The sequence below is a fragment of the Bubalus kerabau genome, chromosome 1 (genome assembly GCF_029407905.1).
Source record: "Bubalus kerabau isolate K-KA32 ecotype Philippines breed swamp buffalo chromosome 1, PCC_UOA_SB_1v2, whole genome shotgun sequence".
In the NCBI taxonomy this organism is placed as follows: Eukaryota; Metazoa; Chordata; class Mammalia; order Artiodactyla; family Bovidae; genus Bubalus; species Bubalus kerabau.
This window is the reverse complement of record NC_073624.1, coordinates 183,791,556-183,801,873: the sequence shown is the minus strand read 5'-3', so window position 1 is coordinate 183,801,873 and position 10,318 is coordinate 183,791,556.

Sequence of the window (10,318 nt, the reverse complement as noted above, 5' to 3'; positions counted from 1 at the left end):
ATTAAAATAGATAGTACTGGTAAAGGGCTTCATTATTGGGCCAATGCTTGCTGCCAAGTTCCCATATCCCTTATCCATTGTGCACCTGGGAGTGCATTAGTTAACATAGTTGGAATGTAAGAAAAACAAGCAGCAGCCTTGAAATTAACCACATCAGACCTTTGAGCTAATTGGTTCTTTCTTTGTTGTAACTTACTGCACCTTTGCTCTATGAGAATGTAACTCTGTTTAGCACTTTCTGAGGCTGACATAGATTAGAAATATAAAGAAAAAACACTTCAAGGGAAAATAAGTTTTCTGGTTGAACAGCCTTTATCAAAAAAGGGTCATAAAATGTCCACAGGCCTCCAAGGCCAGAAGATATTGTACACAACATTGTTTATGGGAAAGGTATGCAGAAAAAATCCTGGTTTTGATAAAGACAAAACAGATGTAATGTTTAGGCTGACTCTGTATGACTTTGCATCTTTCATTTCCCTCTATGTACAAGTCAAGGTAAAAAAGTTCCTTTTGAAAATAAAGTATGGGCCTCGCTCACTGAAGCTTGGTCTCCCTGTGTCATTCTTTTTTTCTTTTCCCCTCCTTTTCTCTCTCTGTTCTTCTTTCAGGATGACTCCTTAGAACACAAGAGCTTTATTGGCTTTCTGTGTTAATCAAGGAAGATCAAACCTCTTTGTCTTCTCTTTATTCTTTCTCCTTTATTCTCTTATTGTTTGACCCCGGACTATCAGGTTTCAATCCATTATAAGACCCTTGTCATCTCTCTCTCGCCAACGCCATCTTTCCTAAGGGTACCCTAGGATCCTGCTGGGGCTGGACCCCAGCACAAAGGATTGGAGTTTCAGCTTCAACATCAGTCCTTCCAATGAATATTCAAGATTGATTTCCTTTAGGATTGACTGATTTGATCTCTTTGCAGTCCAAGGGACTCTGAAGAGTCTTCTCCAACACCACAGTTCAAAAGCATCAATTCTTTGGCACTCAGTTTCTTTATATTCCAACTCTCACATCCATACATGATTTCTGGAAAAACCATAGCCTTGATTAGTCGGACCTTTGTTGGCAAAGTAATGTCTTTGCTTTTTAATATGCTGTCTAGGTTGGTCATAACTTTCCTTCCAAGGAATAAGCGTCTTTTAATTTCATGGCTGTAATCACCATCTGCAGTGATTTTGGAGCCCAAAAATATAGTCCGCCACTGTTTCCCCATCTATTTCCCATGAAGTGATGGGACTAGTTGCCATGATCTTAGTTTTCTGAATGATGAGCTTTAAGCCAACTTTTTCACTCTCCTCTTTCACTTTCATCAAGAGGCTCTTTAGTTCTTCACTTTTTGCCATAAGGGTGGTGTCATCAGCATATCTGAGGTTATTGATATTTCTCCTGGCAATCTTGATTCCCGCTTGTGCTTCATCTAGCCCAGCATTTCTCATGATGTACTCTGCATATAAGTTAAATAAGCAGGGTGACAATATACAGCCTTCATGTACTCCTTTCCCTATATAGAACCAGTCTCTTGTTCCATGTTGTTCTAACTGTTGCTTTCTGACCTGCATACAGATTTCTCAAGAGGCAGGTCAGGTGGTCTGGTATTCCCATCTCTTTCAGAATTTTCCACAGTTTATTGTGATCCACACAGTTAAAGGCTTTGGCAAAGTCAATAAAGCAGAAATAGATGTTTTTCTGGAACTCTCTTGCTTTTTCCATGATCCAGCGGATGTTGGCAATTTGATCTCTGGTTCCTCTGCCTTTTCTCAAACCAGCTTGAACATCTGGAAGTTCAAATCCCTTACAATTATACAGTGGAAGTGAGAAATAGATTTAAGGGACTAAATCTGATAGAGTGCCTGATGAACTATGGACAGAGGTTTGTGACATTGTACAGGAGACAGGGATCAAGACCATCCCCAAGAAAAAGAAATGCAAAAAAGCAAAATGGCTGTCTGAGGAGGCCTTACAAATAGCTGTGAAAAGAAGAGAAGCGAAAAGCAAAGGAGAAAAGGAAAGATATACCCATTTGAATGCAGAGTTCCAAAGAATAGCAAGGAGAGATAAGACAGCCTTCCTCAGTGATCAGTGCAAAGAAACAGAGGAAAACAATAGAGTGGGAAAGACTAGAGATCTCTTCAAGAAAACTAGAGATACCAAGGAAACACTTCATGCAAAGATGGGCTCAATAAAGGACAGAAATTGTATGGACCTAACAGAAGCAGAAGATATTAAGAATAGGTGGCAAGAATACACAGAACTGAACAAAAAAGATCTTCATGACCCAGATAATCACGATGGTTTGATCACTCATCTAGAGCCAGACATCCTGGAATGTGAAGTCAGGTGGTCCTTAGGAAGCATCACTACGAACAAAGCTGGTGGAGGTGATGGAACTCCAATTGAGCTATTTCAAATCTTAAAAGATGATGCTGTGAAAGTGCTGCACTCAATATGCCAGCAAATTTGGAAAACTCAGCAGTGGCCATGGGACTGGAAAAGGTCAGTTTTCATTCCAATCCCAAAGAAAGGCAATGCCAAAGAATGCCCAAACTACCACACAATTGCACTCATCTCACACGCTAGTAAAATAATGCTCAAAATTCTCCAAGCCAGGCTTCAACAATACATGAACCGTGAACTTCCAGATGTTCAAACTGATTTTAGAAAAGGCAGAGGAACCAGAGATCAAATTGTCAACTATGTTTATAGAACTGTTCAATTTTGCCGATAAGGTCCCTGTGAAATGGTCTGTCCATTGGCTTTTATTTACATTCCATGATTGCTACTGACGTTGAATGCCTTTTCAGATGTTTGAGACATTTCCTGACATCTTTCATTACTTGGTAATGATTTGGTAGCAGATTCAACACAGCTGAGCTGAGCACTTGTATATATAAAATCTCCATATGGAACAAAAATACAAAATAGTGATCTTTGGAGATTGTAAATACAAGAGTATTCATTGAACTGCACTTTTGTATTTTATACACTTTTCTGCATTTTTAATATTCCACATGTGCAAGTATATAAAAAAACTCAAAACACAAAAGGTGAACAAACTCAGTCCCACCTCATCCCCCACAGAGTTTCCAACACATCCACCCACTTTCCAACTCAGCCCTTCCTAGTAACATGTTTTATCAGATTCTTATGTCCTTGTAGTGTTTTTTTTTTTCCCTCATGCTGCTTCTGCTGCTACTGCTAAGTCACTTCAGTCGTGTCCGACTCTGTGCGACCCCATAGATGGCAGCCCACCAGGCTCCCACATCCCTGGGATTCTCCAGGCAAGAACACTAGAGTGGGTTGCCATTTCCTTCTCCAATGCGTGAAAGTGAAAAGTGAAAGTGAAGTTGCTCAGTCCTGTGCGACCCCATGGACTACAGCCTACCAGGCTCCTCCGTCCATGGGATTTTCCAGGCAAGAGTACTGGAGTGGGGTGCCATTGCCTTCTCCCCTTTCTCATGCAGAGAGAAGCAAATATTGTTACATACTTATTTACATATATCCCTTTGTTCACAAAAGCAGGCTTGCTAGTTACTGTAGGGAATGTACTTCACTTTTTGTGTACACCTTGGAGGCTATTTCATGTCAGTACATAGTCTCCTTGTTCTTTTAAAAATTTATTCATTGAAAAAAAGTCCGATACTTTGGCCACCTGATGCGAAGAGCTGAGTCATTTGAAAAGACCCTGATGCTAGGAAAGATTGAAGGCGGGAGGAGAAGGGGACAACAAAGGATGAGATGGTTGGATGGCATCACTGACTCAATGGGCATGAGTTTGAGTAAACTCTGGGAGTTGGTGATGGACAGGGAGGCCTGGCGTGCTGCAGTCCATGGGGTCGCAAAGACTTGGACATGACGGAGTGACTGAACTGAACTGAAAAAAAAGTTTGGAGGGGATCTTAGTTCCCTGGCCAGATATTGAACCTGGGCCCTCAGAGTGAAAGCATGGAGTCCTAACCATTGGACTGACTGGGAATTTCCATTCTTACATTTTTTAAAAAGTTGCCCAGTATCCCAGAGTATGAATAGTCCACCTCTTGCTTATCGGGTTGTTTTTCACTTGGGTTGTGAGTAAAATCTTTTGCTTCTACAAACAAGGCTGCAATGAATAATCTTGTATTTAAGCCATTTCACATGGCAGCAAGTATATGTTTAGGAAAATTTTCTACCAGCTGGATGACATGGTCAAAGACTAGAATGAGATCCTAGCAAATGCCCTCCATAGGGTTTGTGGCAACTACACTGGCAGAAGCACAACGTCTGCAACCTCTCTCCTCAGCTGCCATACGAGGAGGAGGACTCTGGTAACTCCGTGCCATTTTAACGTGCATTTGTCTTACTCCCAGTGAGGTTTAGCATCTATTCTTCATTCCCACCTTCTTGAAACTTTCTTCCTATGGACTTTCTAGGCTCAATCTCCTAGTTTTTTTAGTATTTCTTTTTAATTCTGCCAGATAATAATGTGATGGTGATGTTTAAGAACCAACATTGCCGACACTAAGAGAGCAAGTGTGTGTCAGGTGTCTGCCAAGCCATATGCTGTCATTGCCTTATCTGACTCTCAGTATAACAAGGCGGGTACTGTTATCTCCATTTTATGAATAAAGTCACTGAGGCAGAGATATTTTCTAACTCACTCCTGGTCACATGAGTAGTAATCAAGGAACAGGAATTGAAATCCAGTTTTGGGGCTACCCTGGTGGTAAGGAATCCACCTGCCGATACAGGAGACATGGGTTTGATCCCTGATCTGGGAAGATCCCACATGCTGCAGAGCAACGAAGCCCATGTTACATACTTATTTACATATATATATATATACATATATATATATATGTACATATATATATATATATATATATAGCCTGTGCTCTAGAGCCCAGGAGCTGCAACTGCTGAAGCTGTGTGTCCTAGAGTCCAAGCTCTACAACAATAGAAGCCACTGTAATGAAAAGCCAACACCACAACTGGAGAGTAGCCCCAGAGAAAAGCCCAAGCAGCAATGAAGACCCAGCACAGTAAATACAGCTTTTAAAAAAGAAGGAAATCTAGTTCTGTCTGAGCTCCATGAAGCCACCGTCTTATACATCTTTTACTGAAGAAGGCAGTATTAGGGATTGTAGCACAGGGCAGAGATGAAAGGGTTACAGCCAGAAGAACCAGAAGAGGGGATTCAGGCTCTGCCACTCAGAAACCAGGTGACTTTGGTCAAATGATGGGCACTCTACCTCAGTTTCTTCATCTTTAAATTGGGGCAGAGCATCATGATGACGGTAAATAGTAAACATCAAAATACACACATGAATATACATGCAATGAATATTAGGGAGCACCCACTCTGTCAGGCACTGTTCTCACTGCTGGTAACATAGCAGCGAACAAGCAGACAAAAATCCATGCCCTGGAAGTATGAACAAGAAAAATTTGTAGAACATATCAGTCTCAGGTAGTGAAGAGTGTTGGGGGAATAATGAGGGCAGGAGAGGAATTGGGAGGTGACTATTTTAAGTAGAGTGGTCTAGATCAGCCTCAATAAGGTGAGATTTGAGTCAAGGCCCTGAAGGAAATAAAGAGGGACTCAAATGAGATCTGAGAGATCATTTTAGGCAGTGGGAACCATGAGAGCAAATTCTCTGCTGAGGTGGGAATGTACCTGGATCACTTGCGGTGCGACAGGGAGAGCAATGTGGCTGCAGGAGTGAGGGAAGGAGCAGAAGGTGGAGAGGTCACAGCATGAGATCGTGCAAGGCCTCTGGTTAGCAGTGGGGACTTTGGAGTTCCTCTGAGCTAGATAGGAGAGTGGGGGGTTCTTAACGAAGCGTTTAGAGAGTTTTTCCTATCCCCAGAGGTAAAATCGGGGGTTGGAGGTAAGTTGCATCCGAGACTCGGTGGCATCTGCTTTAAGATTTCATTGCTGTTCAGCAGGGAGGCCTGGGGGGCGCCACAAGGCCGTCCTGAGGCGGCGCAGGGTGCGCGACTTCAGCACTCTGGACAGCGCCACGCACGTTTCCCGGGGTCAGCGAAGCTGCAGATCTGGGGGCGGAGCCTGAAGAAGCGGCCTATTAAAAGCCGCGCGCCGCGCGCAAAGGACTCACCCAATAGGTAGGAGCTTAAGGAACTGTCCAATTGGGAGCGTGGGGGCGATGACGCACCGAACGACGTTGAGAGGCAGAGCCTGTGGAAAGCCTCTATTCGGAGCGGGGATTGTGTGTGCCCAAGAGGCGGTCCTAAGAGCTTGCAAGAGGTCATTTTCGAAAGGGTAATTTGGAAAAACCGATCCTTGGGTGGTTTCTGCACCCAAATGGAAGCCGGTGTACTTTCCCAGGTTCAAAGTCTCCGTGAATCCCCCAACCCTTCCCTCCTTGGGGTCGACGCAACTGTGCAGAGGAGCCCCCAAAACTGGAAGTAAGGGGTTCTCCTTATGGAGTAGCATATGGAGTTCTCAGATGCAGAACGGCAGGAGTTGGGTTTGCTCTGGAGAGGAATTAGGGGTACCTCTGACGTTGAAATAGAAGTCCTTGCAGTCCTGGTGTCGGCTAATTGTCCCCAGAGCCTGGACGATGTTTTTTCTGATTCATTCAGACGGGGTTGAGAGCAGTCCTTGTGTGCTAGTCTCAGCCCCCACAGCCTGGGTGCCATGCTAGCTTTTTGGGAAATACCAGAAAGGCCATGGACCAGGACTTCTGACCTGTGTGGAATGACCTCTATGGACACTGTCTAAACATTCCAGCTTGTCCCCCCCACAGTAAAACAGAGTGGTAAGCCTGGACCCCTCTCCTTATCTTGGGCCAAGATTATAATGCATCACTCTGTGTCCCAGTCAGCTGTTTAGGATATGCAGTTTTAACCCCTCTTGGGTCTGGAAGGTGGTCCCTGGCAAAGTAGTGGACTTTTGCCACTGTATCACACTGAACCTCAGCTCAGTTGTTGCAGAACTCAAGCCTTTTTGTCGGTCTCTCAGCCTTTATTTTCACCTCTACTACACACAGGTTCTTTACCCCAAAAAATTGCTCTGGAGTACCACTCAGCCCAAGTCCTTTCTAGCTCTTTCCACGGCTCTCCGTTGTCCTCAGGATGAGGTTGAGAACTCCTCTGCTTCCCAGTCAAGCCCCTGCAATGGATGGCTCCAGGCTTACATCAAGCCACACTTTTCCCTTCTCATGACCACAATGCTCACTCACCTGAATATTAGCTCCTTGAATTCCACTGGCACCTCCCAGAATTTTCTGAGCATGCCAGTCCCTTGGCTAATGCTCAACACACCTTTTGGTCCCACTCAACCATACTGTCTCATTTGAGACACAGAATGCCTTCCTCTAACACTCTACCTGAGCTGGGAAAGGGCACTCTTGGTGCCTGGAAGCTCCTGGAGGGCTAGGACCAGGTTCACTGCCATATTCCCAGCACTCAGTACATGGCTGAAACATAAGCAATACCCAATAAACACGTTGTGTGAATGAAACAAATGAGCACAGTAAGTTTTCATTTATTCTGGAGTGGGTTAGAATGAGCATTTCAGCCAAAAATGTGTGCTGCATTGCTGCCCAAAATTGTGTCCACAAGTTTTAGAACAGGCCTGTGAAGGGAAGGAAGAGCCCCATGAGGCTCACACCTGGACACTGAATCCTGAGGCTCGACAGCCCAGCTGACTATACCAGAACAGATTAATGGTGAGAGAGAGAACAAATGAATGTTTCCCTGTCAGGTAGAGGGCAGTCGGGCAGCTCAGGCTGCACCTAGGCACAACCAGGGCCCCGGTGACTGCAAATCTACAGAGGTGTATGTCTCTGATTTTAGTCTCCACCATTGCTACTAAAGGCCCTCTTTCGTCTGAGGTCACTAGTCCCCAGTACTTACACCCTGTGATCAGTTCAAATTCCTGGCAAGGCCCTGTCCTTCCCTGTGACATCATCTCCTACCACCATGAGGTGTTAAGTCATACTTTCTCCCTTCCTACCTTCCCTTCAAAAGCACCCTTCAGGGTGATGTCTGGTCCCAGGTCATTGACCCCCATGGCCTATCCACCAAGTACCCTGTCCTGATCAACTCGCTGAGGGTGTAGGCCACCAATCGATCCTTGTGCTGAGGCTCCTGGTGCTGTCTGCTGTGACTCAGGAACACATGATGCTATCCTCCAGCAATACATGGGCCAACGTGCCTCTCCATAAGCCAGCTGCTGCCTACCATGGCCATAGCTGAGGAGGACCTGGAGACCACCTCCTCCACACTGGCCTCCAAGGCTTAGAGGACAACAGGCCTGGGAAAGCCTGGATCACATCTGAAGAGGTGAGGTGTGAGCAGCAAGGCCTTCTCCATGCTAAGGTATAGCCACAACTTGCTGAATCCAGCTTCCTGGGGTGGTAGGTCCCAAGGGCTGGGATACTGTCCATGGTCAGCTGCATCACCGCCACCAAGGTCCTTGAGTGGAGTCAGGGTGACAAAGGACCTGTGATTGCAAGTGGGCTCCTCAGACAGGTACTCACTTTGCTGACAAGATGCTGTTGGCTCTGTGCTGTCCACACCTGACTACAGTAATCCTGATTGTGGCTGAGCAGCTTCCAGGGCCGTGACAGCAGCAATGGTGGCTGGAACCTTTACCCAGCCTTGTACTGGGTCGACAAGTGTTCCCCCCAAAAGGCCTGTCCAATTCCTAACCACCGATACCTGTGAACCTAACTTTACCTCGGAACACATCTTTTTAGATTTTTTCTTAAAAAAAGGATCATGGGAAGAATGCATCCGAGACCAGGGTGCGCCAAAATCCAGTGACTGGTGTCCTTACACAAAGACTCACAGGAAAAGTTCATGTGAAGACAGAGGCGGAGACTGGCATGACGCTGTCACAAGCCAAGGGATGCCTGGAGCCACCAGGAGCTGGAGGAAGCAAGAAGGCAATCCTGCTTCTTCCCAGTTAACTTGTCCTGACTGTGGGAGGGACTCGGTCAGGCCTCCATCAAAGATAAGCCACCCAGGCCCCGGCCCTTCCCCCAGGAGAGGACCATGGCAGCAAGTCCCAAGTCCCTGAGGACATGTCACCACAGGGACATCTTCCTCCGCTGCCTTCTTCGATCTTGAGATGCTTTCCCTTGTGGTGTCAGCATCCAGAAATGTGAATGGTGGCAGCAGATGCTGTTGAGAAACCCACAGTGAAAGCTGTGTGGAGAATGCAGGTCCAGAGCAAAAGTCATGTGGCAGGCAGTATGGGAGTATTCCTCGCCATAGACTTCCGAGTGACACGGCTTATGCCCACACCTTTATCATCTCAAATACAGGATCCCAGGGATCTCGTGTGGGGCGTCTCTGTGGAGCCCCTGATTCGGTCTCCACTAGCACACATACTGAAGGGATACCAGGGCACTTCAGGCCCCATTCCCCAAGCTGGACCATTTGATATCCAGGGCCTCCTCTGCTCTGGCAGTTGACAAAATTCTTACGATGTTTTTTTATTTAGTGCAATCACCTTTCCTTCACCTCCCCAAGGAGGCAGATCTTTATCCTCTGAAGGCATGCTGGATGGTTTCTGCCTCAGCTGAGTGGCTGCATCAAGAATGGTTCACACTTCTCCCAACGGTCAAGGTTAACCAAGCACGGGAGGCCAAGGTCCCACCTGGAGCTCAGAACTTGAACAGTACGTGGTCTGAGAGTGGAGAGGCGACAAAACTAGATAGGTTTCTGCAGAGAGGCAGTCACCAAGGGGCTCCTTCCAGAGGGGCAGGTAACACCACTCTCCCCCTGGGGCAGGACCGGAGTTGAGAAGGGCTGCTTGGGGAGGGGGGTGCCGCTCCTCCACCTGCACACTGATGACCCCTAGGTGACAAATGTCCCCCAAACACTGTGCAAATGCCCAAGATGGAGAGGCATCCCAAAAGTGTACTCAGTGGAACAGGCCCTAGGAGGGCGCTGCTGGAGACACAAAGTGCCCTCCTTGCAGGGATGGTTCTGGGGCTGCATTCCCCAAACCTTGGGAACCTTCAGCCAGATTCAGCTGGGCTTCTTCAAAGTCAGCTAGTGTACTGAAGTACAAGATCACCTTATTCCACGGTGATTTGAAATTGCACTTAAAAACTCTATTAGAATTCATGGAGCAGAAAATGAACCCTGCCCAATTATGTATGAGCAAAACCCAAACAGCAGCGTGGGCCTCTGGAAGCTGCCCTGCAGGCCGTCGGGAGAATGGAGGTTTCGGAGCCGCTGCAACACTGGGTCTCTGGCCCTGGACTTCTCTGGTGACCAGGAGCTGCCCTGCCCCCCACACCCTGCCTTCCTGCGCTGGGAACAGGGTGGAGGCACCCTGCCCATCCTGCTGCAGGTGGGCCAGACACCC